This window comes from Puma concolor, chromosome A1 (genome assembly GCF_028749965.1).
Source record: "Puma concolor isolate L17-30 chromosome A1, mPumCon1.1.hap2, whole genome shotgun sequence".
NCBI lineage: Eukaryota > Metazoa > Chordata > Mammalia > Carnivora > Felidae > Puma > Puma concolor.
The window spans coordinates 116,143,345-116,156,069 of record NC_141667.1 but is presented as its reverse complement, the minus strand read 5'-3'; the positions used below and the strand labels follow the sequence as shown (position 1 = coordinate 116,156,069).

Genomic DNA, 12,725 nt, shown 5'->3' with positions numbered 1-12,725 from the left:
GTACATATGAGTGCCACTCCAAGGGGAAAGACTTTCATGGAAGGATTTCTGCATCAAGCAGTCCCTGACTTGAGTGTCTCCCACTCCCTGGGATTCTTCCACCTTGGCCACTTCTGCTATAACCACTTATGATTCCACTGTTTCTCTTATCCTTCTTGAGTTCAAGTGTGGGGAAAATCTAAATCCTCTTCTTTTTCTTGTTCTTTTTACCTCTTGCATCATCTAGTATCCTCTACCTCTTAACCTCAAAACAAGCCAGTTAACTGATGAACCTTCTTATTTTTAATTGGCAAAAGACTTCTAACATATTTTTGTTAATGTTTATTTATTTTTGAGCAACAGAGAGAGAGAGAGTGAAAGTGGGGGAGGGACAGAGAGAGGGAGACACAGAATCTAAAACAGGCTCCAGGCTTCATGCTCTGGGCTGCCAGCACAGAGCCCGATGCAGGGCTTGAACTCATGAACTGTGAAATCATGACCTGAGCCACAGTCAGATGCTTAACTGACTGAGCCACCCAGGCACCCCTAATTGGCAAAAGACTTCTAAAGGCTATGAAAACCAAAAGCAGAATAATCAAGGAAATAATGAAATCCACAAGTGTCTAACTTATAGAGTTTGGCTTATCGATCTAATAGTACCAAAATTATGTATAAGATATTCAATTTCTGTTTGGTCCCATGCTTTGTCTCTGGATCTTTGTCATCCTTGGGTCACTTCTGACAGGTGTGAGGTGATACCTCACTGTGGTTTTGATTTGCATTTCCCTGATGATTAGTTACGGCAAGCATCTTTTCATGTGTCTGTTGTCCATCTGTGTATCTTCTGTGTCCATCTTTTCTTGTTTTTCCCTCTCTCCAAAGAAAGGAAGCAAAGCCCTTCATATACTTAGAAACTGTGGCTTAAGTTTACTTTCTCCAGGTAGATCTTGTTATCATTCTCTTAACCAGATTTGTGGTTCTTCTCTAAATTTTCACCAAGTACTGCATTTTCTTCTGCACTATGAACTACAGCTGCAAGTGATAGTCTACCAAAGGTCTGACTTACGGTGATTATAAGAAGATTATTACTGTTCTATGCTACTCTCTTAATATCGCATTTGGTGCCCAATCTAGTCACAAGACTATATCACTACTTTACTTTCTGATTCTGCAAATATTTCATTTAAATATATATGTGCTTACCTAGTTTACTAATTCACTTGAAAATGTCTATCATTATTACAAAGGCCACTTTGCTATTTTTTTTTCCTATGTTCCAATGAACTTGTTCATTGTTGGGAATGGAATTCTTCATTCTGAGAATGAAGCAGAGGGGTCATAAAACTACATTCTGCATATTTTCCCTATTTTCTATGTGTGCATTCCTTACTGATTTAGAAATTATTCAAGTTTTCAAAAGAAGAAATGATTTTAAATAGGAATAGTTAAAACATTCTAATGCACTAGTACTTCTCTCTGGGGTGAATGTTAAAAATAGGAGTTATGTAGGTGGATACAGAAAAACTAAAAGTAGGAGGAAGAGGGAGGAAGCACTCTAATTTCTACTCAACACACAACTATTCAGGCTATTCAAGAAGTGATGGGATTTTAGGTCAGCCAAATTTGTGAAAGATAACCTGAAGGAGAAAAGGACTTGAGGATATGGTTATGGAATGTAGTCCTCTCTAACTCACCCCTGTCTTTGCCTTTAGATCATTTTATACAGAAAGAAGGCTTATTATCTCTAGCAGTAAAGCTTCTTCATGAACACAGTTTAGTTATGGAAACATACTCCCATTTGTGATCTCACAAAAACAAAGTGGACTTAAAATATTAGCATTATTTCTTCATGTACTACTTCAGTATGTAGTATGAAAAATAGTTTCATTATTTTTGAGGTTTCAGGGCTTAAAGATCAAATTGGGTTAACGAACCTCCCTTATTGACGTGCAATGGAGAAATTCTTAAACTATATGATCAAGATCAGCTAAATGTTGTAAAAACCCCAATATCTCAAGGGCTTTTAAAAAGGTTTATTTCTTGCTTTCACAGTATAATGCAAGTCTCTTGGAGGTGGAGGAGCAGTGAGGGAGGGTCTCCTCCAAGAGGGCATTTGGGCTTCTCACATGTGGAGGTTATGCCATCTTCCAGGACCATAAGGCCCTTCTGGATTCTCTGCATTGGGCTGGCAGAGAAGAGAGGAGAGGGAGGGAGTGGAGGGTAGAGCCTGGTAGTGATGGCCATTGCTTCCACCCACATTCTTTTGGGCTAACTGTAAGGGAGACTGAGAAATATAATTTAGCTGTGTGCTCAGAAAGAAGAGGAAATAAGTTTGGTGATCATCCAGCTAGTGGCTACCATATAATTTAAATTAAAGATCACACATTAGCATCAGGGAAGCTTAATGTTGCCCCCAGTTGGGGTTCCTTTGGGCTTGCAGTGAATGCTTTAAAAATTCAAATTACTTTAGGGGCACCTGAGTGGCTCAGTTTGTTAGATGTGTGACTTCAGCTCAGGTCATGATCTCACAGTCTGTGAGTTTGAGTCTAGCGTCAGACTCTGTGCTGACAGCTCAGAGCCTGGAGCCTGCTTCATATTCTGTGTCTCCCTCTCTCTCTGCTCCCCCTCTCCCTCACTCTCTGTCTCTTAAAAATAAATAAAACTCAAATTACTTTAAAAATTTGAATATGAGCAGAGTTCACATTAAAAAAAAACTATTATTGGGGCGCCTGGGTGGCGCAGTCGGTTAAGCGTCCGACTTCAACCAGGTCACGATCTCACGGTCCGTGAGTTCGAGCCCCGCGTCGGGCTCTGGGCTGATGGCTCAGAGCCTGGAGCCTGTTTCCGATTCTGTGTCTCCCTCTCTCTCTGCCCCTCGCCCGTTCATGCTCTGTCTCTCTCTGTCCCAAAAATAAATAAACATTGAAAAAAAAAAAAATTAAAAAAAAAAAAAAAACAAACAAACAAACAAAAAAAAACTATTATTTTGGGGTTCTCTCCAAAACTCAGAAGATCTAACAGATCTTTTGGACCTGCTTTTCCACTTGATATTAAATGGCTGGAATGAAGTAGCAGCTATCCCCTTATCCAGAGGCCAGCTCTCCAGTTAACCCTTGAGCCTGCTTCACTCACTGTGACCTGCCTGGCCTCTGAAGGAGCTTACACTTGCATTCTCGGGTCTCCATAATGACTTAATCTTTTCTATATTTTATATCTTGTCACTAATATGCTAATAACAACAAGTGACTTGAATAGATTGATTTGGGTCTGCAGTTGTTAGATTATGCTTTAATCATGGTGAAAACTACTAGCCAACTCTTTCTGAAACTCCCTTTCTCCATAGAAGTAATGCTCTAATTATGAAAGAACTGAGATACATATTTTATTTTTAGCTTAATCACTAGTTTAGTCATAATTCACATTCTGAATAGGAATGATAATCTATCAGGAACACTGTTGAATGTGAAAACTTTGCTTTCCTATTTCTGCCTAGGATTAATGTTTGCTGGGCTTATAATCTTAAAATCCTTTATGGACTAAGCACTCTTTACAGAAAAGCAGGCCTCAAGCAACAGAATGGTCCTTAGGTTGGTAGCAGAACAGTTTACAGAAATGTAACTTAATTCATGGCTGTTGATTATTGGCTATTTGGGGGAGATGAGTGAGGTAGGGTAGATTTGATGTAGCTATAAAAAAAATACACCTTAAATAAAAGATAGATCCCTTTGTGTCTCTTTTAGTTTAACTTGAAATTGTTCCACAATTGACATTTGGAATATTAACCTACATTGAAGGGGAGGCTTTTGGGTGCATTTTATTTTATTTTATTTTTAATGTTTATTTATTTTTGAGACAGAGAGACAGAGCATGAATGGGGGAGGGGCAGAGAGAGAGGGAGACACAGAATCGGAAGCAGGCTCCAGGCTCTGAGCCATCAGCCCAGAGCCTGACGCGGGGCTCGAACTCACGGACCGTGAGATCGTGACCTGAGCTGAAGTCGGACGCTCAACCGACTGAGCCACACAGGCACCCCAACATTTTAAACGACAGTTATAACTGCTTTGTTTCTTTGAAGAACTCTGCACAGATATCTAAGAGTTGAGTGTTAGAAGTCCGTATGTCATTCTAAAAAGAAGGAAATAGATTATCAAATTTAAAATCAAATTATCTGCAAAGAAATTATCTCTTAACAACCTGGACAGGTGAAAAAATATATATAAACATACCTAAGGCCAATTAACACAAAATGAAAGCACCACATTATATTGAGAGCTTTATCTCTTTTGTTTGCCTTTTTCTTAACTGAGCAGAGATTAAAGTGTTATTTTTAAAAGTCACCTGAGGGTATTTTTTTTTTTTTAATTTTTTTTTCAACGTTTTTTTTTATTTATTTATGGGACAGACAGAGACAGAGCATGAACGGGGGAGGGGCAGAGAGAGAGGGAGACACAGAATCGGAAGCAGGCTCCAGGCTCTGAGCCATCAGCCCAGAGCCTGACGCGGGGCTCGAACTCACGGACCGCGAGATCGTGACCTGGCTGAAGTCGGACGCCCAACCGACTGCGCCACCCAGGCGCCCCTCACCTGAGGGTATTTTAATGTTCCTGGTGAATTTGCTTATGCATGTAAAGGCAGTCTTTCTATTGCTTTTCAGTTCACGTCTGGATTTATTTAGAAGTTATATGAATTCTGTGTGAGAGAAGTTTTGTTTTGTTTTTTAATTTTTTTAAGTGTTAATTTATTTTTGAGAGAGATAGAGAACAAGTGGGGGAGGGGCACAGAATCCAAAAGAAGGTCTAGGCTCTGAGCGGTCAGCAAAGAGCCCAATGCAGGGCTTGAACCCACAAACCGTGAGATCATGACCTGAGCTGAAGTCAGATGTTTAACCGACTGAGACACTCAGGTGACCCTTGGAGTAGTAATTAAAAATTTTTTTTTTTGTTGTTTAATGTGTATTTATTTTTGAAAGAGAGAGAGAGAGAGAGACAGAGCACGAGCAGGGGAGGGACAGAGAGAGAAGGAGACACAGAATCCGAAGCAGGCTCCAGGCTCTGAGCTGTCAGCACAGACCCTGATGCAGGGCTTGAACCCACAAACCACGAGATCATGACTTGAGCCGAAATCAAGCGCTCAACCGACTGAGCCACCCAGCTGCCCCAAGAAGTTTTCAATGAATTTGTAAAAGCACCAGTGGAAAAACTGACATCGTTTTCAATTTTTATTAATGATTTGGATAAGGGTAATAAGATACTACTGCAATTTTAGACTTAAGTCAGCCCCTGGTATCAGAGAATAAAGAAATAGCAGAATTACAAATTCTGGCGAAGACAGAAAAAAAAATCTCCTTTGAGAGAAAATATGAATGGAAAAATTTTTAAAAGTCACCTTGAATGACCATCAAGGGGAATTGTCACTGGACAAAAAGAGGTTATTGGATGATGTGGGCTGCAAGAGGCCCACTGAAGGCAACCAGAATGATTCCAACTCACTCAGCTATAAATCTTCACCCAATGCTAGGAAATAGTAATTATTATCCTCTTGCCCCAGATGAGGAAACTGAGGCTCAGACAGATTGATCACCTTGCCCAAAGTCCATAAGCTAAATAATTAAGGCTGTAGGCATTCAAGTTCAAGGCCCCCAGGCACCCAAGTCTGAAATGAGAACACCAAAGAGTGAATATAGAGAAACAGCATACCAAGAGAGACTCAGGTCGCACAGAAATGGACAGCAGCTTAGGTTTTAAATGTGGTTCACTGACTAGATGACTAAAAGGAGGAAGTTTCAAAAGACCTGAGGCAAAGTGGGCTGAAGGATGTAGCAATTCTCCCTCCAACTCCCAGAAACCAAGGCCAGAGCGTGGGCTTAACCAGGGCACTTTGGTACCAGAAGGATACATACTGGATAGATTCCAACAGAGCAATAAAAACAGTGAAGGGAACAGAGATTTATCTGTTGGAAAGATACACAAATCTAAGTGCCTCAAGCTTGCTTGAAAGGGGAGGAGGGTACCATGGACGGCAACTCTTTGAAGTGTGCACAGCACTGAGGAGACAGTGTTCTGCCATGGGGGTGTACCTGGGAGTTAGAAGTGATGAAATGTGGACAAGAAACCTCTGAGCTGATAGCAGTAAATGTTTTTTGGAAAAGCTTCAGGATAACTCCTTCAGGCTCTGATGTTTCACTTTCCCTGACTCACTTTTTTTTTCTGAGATTCCAGTGTCTCCTGAAGGAACCCCTGTCCTATGCAGCCCCCACTGCTGCACAAGGAATGCAGGCTGGGTTGGTCCTCAGGGATGTTGCTCCCAGGGGCACAGCGGAGGGAAGATCCAGATGGGCTGGGCAAGGTGACTCATTTGGTTTTCCTCCCATGGTCATTTCTATGAGTCATACACTTTCATCCAGTCCAAAATATGGGAAAATAACATCAAAAAGCTTGTCTAAGATGTTGTTATCAAACATTTAATGGAAAAGAAAAATCCCCTCTCGTATGATCTGTAAAGAAATGTTTATTTAGGCTTTCCATTTGTTGCTATTTCTTTGCTTTATCAGCATCCAGGAGGTGGGGTAAGGAGAAAGGAGGATGTAATCAAGACAGAGTAAGATTAAGGCAGCTCTGCACTTCTGGTCTGAGGCAGTGACCCAAGCTCCCGACCCCTGAAAAGAAAGGTCAAGCTCTTTTCCAATAAGCAAGGACTCCTCTCCTGAATAAGACAGGCATTCTAGTCAACTGAGTATTCAGCTCTGTGTTTGTAAGAGCATGGTGCCCATGTCTAGATGGCTGGAGATAGGGTAATGTGGTGGGTGGCCAATGTAGAGCAGGGACTTTGACATCAGATGGATCTGGCTTTGTCACTTATTACTAGCTATGTCTCAGGCAGGATCCTTGACAGCTCTGAGACTTAGCTTTCAGATCTATAAAATCACTATTATAAGAAAAATAATAGTAATGGTAATGCTAACAAGTCTATCATTGATTGAGCTTCTTACTCCATACCAGATATTGTTCTATGGACTTTACACATACTATCCCGTGTAATCTTCACAGCCCTAGATAACGGTATTAATATTGTCCCCATTTTCCAGGTGTGGAACCTGAAAGGACTTGCCCGATCATGTGATTAGATAGTGGCACAGGCAGCAGAATATCTGCCTCCTCAGGTTGTTATGAGGTTTACTAGAAGTAAAGCAGTTAAAGTAAAGGTATTAATTTACACTAAATGTACAACATATACATGCTTTTTTAAAACTAAAAACAAGGAAGGGGAAACTCCCTTTCTAATTGTCCCAATTGTTATCTCTTTCTTTTTAAAATAAATGAGTCTCTCTACTGTCAAGATCCTATGTAAGGGTAACCCACAGTATTTCTTATGTTTTAATCCAAACTATCTAAATTTCGTAGACATCATTTGCACAAAAGCTGTGTGCAACACTTCATACTAAGCTAGTATGTATTCCCCAGCTCTGTTCAAGAAACCACTGTGTTCTGCCAATCAGTCAAATTAAACATGCAGAAATCACTGAAAATTTACTCTCAGTAAACATGCTCACAAATCCTGGATCATACTCCAGAACAAAATAAAATATCTTCTCTACACATACATGTGCAACTCTAATTGGTGTTCAAGACTATTTTGAAGATGATGCTGAGTAAAACTTTCTTACCCTGCATGTTGATTGGTGTATTAGTCCGTTTGGCTGCCACAAAATACCACAGGCTAGATGTAAGCAACAGAAATTATTTACTCACAGAGGCTGGAAGGTTCAAAATCAAGGTTCCAGCAGGGTTTGGCTTCTGGTGCGGGTTTTCTTCCTGGCTTGTAGATGGCCACCTTCTCACCATGTTTTCCCAGGCCTTTCCTTGGTGCATGTGAAAGAGAGGAAGAGAGCTTTATAAAGCTACCAGTCCTAACAGGTTAGGACCCGACCTTCATGACCTCATTTAACCTTAATCACCTCCTAAACATTCTAGCTCCAATTACAGTCACATTAGGAATTAGGGCTTCAACATATGAATTTTGTGGGGGACACAATTCAGTCCATGGCAGTTGGTTAGTCTAAATTGAATTTTACACAGAGGCCTACATATTTCTGAAACTCATTCATGATTTATTAAAATTTTCTATAGATTGTGATCATCACTAGACCAGTAATTGCTGAAGGGCTGTGAATCAGGTGCTTGTGTAGTCCATGAACAGATGAGATGTAAAATAGATAAGATCTCTTGGTAAAGCAGAGTGAAAAGGGTCTCAGAATATAGGGTGGTGGTGTTCTTTCTAAAAATAAGTCTTGATGGCTATTGTGCTCCTGATAACTGAAGATATTTGGGAACATAAACAAGTTGCCCAAAAGCAAAAGTTAGATCTGGAAAGGAAAGAGCCCATTCTGCAGAAGGAACATGTTTTTTCCAAATGGTTTGCATAATTTCCTATGTAGCTTTCATGTTACAGAAAACAAACACTTAGGCATTTTGGATGACTATGTGGACAAAGTTTCCATGTCTCTAAAAATTCACTGGGGCGGGATTAGTTTAAGAAGTATTGTTAACTTTCCTTCCTTATGTCATTTAAAACTTTGGAAAATATGAATGTGCTTTTGGGCTTTTCTTGCTTGTGGACTTCTTTACTTTCTCTCTTTGACCATAGGCATGCTCAGACACTGGGGATACCTTTGTATGTGGGTCAAAATGGAGGAATGGGGAAATGGGAAAGGTTGGATTTTAAAAAGTAGGCTTTTTCAATTGTAAAAACCCAGAAAACAGTCAGATCCTGGTGTTCAAAATAGGACCTATTTTTAAGGCTATTGTCTTGAGAACAGATTTTCAAGAAAAAAAAATTTTAATCTTTCTTTAAGAAATCAAGATTTGGAGACCCTATTGGTTCTTCCCACAGGGTAGCAAAGAATCACTTTCAGGACAATAAGGCCAAGATTTGCTGTTTTATGGTGGAAAGTTTATAGGATGCAGTGACCACATGTTAGAATCTTGCTTCTCATAGGGTATGGTGGCCAAAGAAGAGCCGGTTAAAAAGACCTTCATGGCCTAGGAGTTATTTGAATAGGTAAAGGGAACACTGATGGCAAAGAAGGCTGGCTCCCACTTTCATACGATCCCAGGAAGAAACTAAATTTCCAGCTGCAGACTAAACCAGTCTGCAGGATAGAGTGTTCAGGCAGTGGAGGCCCTAAGGTTTTGTGCCTCTATTTCTGTGTGAAAAGCCTGTGAGTCTCCTGGGGCCCTCTGTGGTGTTGTGCGATAGAGCCCCACATCAGGTTCTGTGCTGTCAGAGATTCTCTCTCTTGGGATTCTCTCTCTTCCTTTTTCTCTGCCCCTGTGTCACTTGTGTCTTCTCTCTGTCTCTCTCTCTGTCTCTCTCTCAAAATAAATAAATAGAGAGGGAGGGAGGCAAACCACAAGAGACTCTTAAATACAGAGAACAAACTGAGGGTGGATGGGGGAGGTGGAGAGGGGAAAATGGGTGATGGTCATTGAGGAGGGCACTTGTTGGAATGAGCACCGGGTGTTGTATGTAAGCCAATTTGATAATAAATTATATTCATAAAAAAGGAAAAATAAATAAATAAATAAACTTAAAAAAAAATTCATATTGAACAAATGAAGGCACCTGACTGCCTTGAAGGGTTGGCCCCAGAGTTAATTTGATCCAGAAAAAAAGTACAGGTCAAAAGAATGCTTATTGTTTTGCCATTTTCTCGTAGTGGAAAGTCCCAGCCAGTTACCAATTAATAATGAGTATCAACACAATTTATCTGGTGCTTAACAGAGGGTGACTTCTGAAGATAACTCCATACACAGAGCCTATTGTGAAACAGGGTGAATTCTGCCACAGTGTATTCCTTCTCTGGTCTCAGACTAATCACTTAACTCCTGAAATGCCACACATGGAAAATGTGTTCTGTCATCAGCCTTGTATGAATTAACAAGACTATGTTCCATGTTCCAGAAGCACAGCAGGATGATGCAGATGTCACTGGGCTCCTGGCTTTGTGAGTTTATGTGCTGAAGGATATCTGGGTGAAAATCAATGATATAAACACAAAGGAACTATTATTAGGGTCATCATATTGGCATTCTCATATTGAATCAGGTCAGGGGAGGATGAGACAAGGGCAGGACTTGGGCAAGTGACAAGACATAGTAGCAGTGGGAGCAACAGTGCTGGGTAAACAGTTGTAAATCCTCAAGGCTAGACCTTGTTAACATTTTACAGAATTCTTTGTCTCTTTTAAGCAAGCTACAAAGCAAGAAGGAATTCACACAACCTCTTTGGAGATCAGTGGGATTTCTCTGTTTCTGTGGGAGATCACTAATCACAAACTAATTTGTACCTTGAGGCTCACCAAGTTGGATTTAGAAATCAGGCACATTTTGCTTAGCAGCTTGGAGGAGACAGCTGTAGGTAGAGGTGGAACACACATAAAAATGACTGGTTCTCCTACTAATTGAAAGGAAACTCCACAGTTGGGTTAAGAGAAGCTACCTAACACTCTTTCTGGTGCCCTTTTGGTGACTTTCTTTTGTTCTTCCTGCCCTATTTGGCATCTTGGCACACTAAGTTTCTGAGGCTCTGAAGAGCAGCATGTTTTGGGTCATTTCTCCACAGGTGTAAACTGAGGAAGGAAGGAAGTTTACTCTCAAAACACATGAAGCAAGGGTATGATTTGGGGACAGAATAAGAAGTATTAATATTTTGTTGAACATAAATGGCCAAGGAGCTGATTTCGGTAAGAAGCTTCAGGCAGAAATTTCAAACTGTAATGGCTGTCAAGTATTAAGGGGCAAGATGCCACTAATTCCAGGGGATTAAAAGTACTGCTAATTTTTCTCAGGGACATTTCAACTTTGAAAAGGGTATCAATTTAAAAACACAAATTAAATGCTATCTTTGAGATGAAATGAAGCCATAAGGAATTAAACAATTGGCCACTAAGTGGGATTTTTCTCAAATAATCCTTGAACTGTGTGTTCTAGAAAGGACTATGTGTACAGCATAGTGAGAGAGGGATAAGGAGGATAGCAGCTGAGGAGGAGGACATGTCTGAGGAATGTGACCTTAGGATACTCAGGGAAATTTCTACAAAGGAAAAATCTGACAGAGAAGTTCTGTCAGAGTTCTCTGACAGAGAACTGAAGAAGTGAACTCAATCTCTTGAGGTGTCTGGGCCAAAACACATCTTATGACTTTGATGATAAAACAAAAACAAAAACAAAAAAACCAAAAAACTATGTATTTTGAGTATTAAGATAATGAAGATCAAAGCCAGAAATTTTGGATGAAAAGAGGATTACTGTCATGTTTGAAGCTTTAGAAAAAAAACAATGGAATAATCTTTGGATCAAAGTGGCTAAAAAGTGGATATTTGGGTGCCTCAAAAAAAAATCTTGCAAACATTTACATAGAAAATTCATCATAATAATGTAGAAAAACACATGAATGCATGCTGCATGGAGTGAAGGTTACAGTAGGAGTCTGTCATTAGTGAAATAGCCACGTGTAAGTAGGATTATTTATCCACTGTTTATAAATCCATAAGATTAATTGGTGAAAAATATACTACCATAAATAATAACACTCTTTTCCATCCACTTACTTAAAGAACTACTTTACTATATATTGTTTAATTACATTCACATCAATCCTGAGAAACTACTTAGAGCAGGTTTTAGCAGGTTTTATAGTTGGGAAGGCAGAGCACAGGGAGGTTACGTAGCTTCATAAGGTCAAACATAGTTGCGAGCATTTCCCTGAATTTGGCCTTTGGATACCTTAACTGGGACTCTCCACCAGACCATGAGCTGCCCTGTAACCAACTCCTCTGAAGTACTCAAACCTACCAATGAATAAACACCAAAACAAAACTTGAAAGGGCCTCAAATACCAAGGTCACCAAGAAATACTAATCACAGCCATGCTCCAGGCCAGCTTCAGGACATTCATACGAATTTCTATGAATGGAGAGGAATTTTTTTTATGTCTGAGACATAAAAAGGTAATACATTTACCCACTGTCTGCTAGAATGCCTGGTTGATAATTCCTTTGGCTTCAGAAAGCAGGTCCTTGATAATGTAGGTTGAAGGCTTTGGAAAACTGTGGGTAAGATATCCCAGCATGACAGACCACTGAGACCAAGCAACTGAGTGAGACTCTAGAGAGCTCACAGGCTCCTGAGGTGGTGCCTAGAGTTTGGTGGAGAGAAGCACCTCAAAATGAGGATGGGCACAGAAAGAGGCAGTTGGAGAAATCCTGAAAAGTATTTTTGTTTGTCTGTTTGTTTTGACCTTTTCCAGCCTTTGGGAATCATGGAAATATAACAGCACAGGTCTTGAGGACAATCTACACTGGGATGTGGAATATCTGTGTGATTTTAGACAAGTCATCCTCATCTATAAAATGAAGAGGTTAGACTCAGTGAGGTTTTTTCTACTCTATTATGATTTCATGAAGCAAGTCTTAATTTAGCACTTAGAAAGATCCTTGGCTCACACAAAGTTACTCCATCCAGAAGGAAACTGCCTTTACAATCTGTTTCAGGACTTGTATAGGGACTTAGCACAACAGTTAGTGATTGCCTTTGTCGGTTGCCAACTGTCTGGAGAGCCCCAGAGTACATGTGGGCATTGTCCTAAGCTGGACAAGTCAGGAAAGAGCTGCAGAGGCAAAGGACGGACACTGCAGGAGAAACCAGGAGTGACTCAGAAATAAGACCATTCTCTCCATCCAACTCTCA

The 12,725-nt window shown here is 40.2% G+C and overlaps 1 protein-coding gene across 3 annotated transcripts in view; it reads right to left on the bottom strand.

Annotated features, from left to right (window-relative positions):
• ANKRD55 (ankyrin repeat domain 55) overlaps positions 1–12,725 on the bottom strand; it is a 534,677-nt gene that overhangs the window by 169,153 nt on the left and 352,799 nt on the right. For all 3 annotated transcript variants that reach the window (XM_086700691.1, XM_086700699.1, XM_086700710.1), the window contains one exon: positions 7,728–7,837. The gene's annotated coding sequence lies outside the window, so the exon portion shown is untranslated. The remainder of the gene's footprint in view (positions 1–7,727; positions 7,838–12,725) is intronic.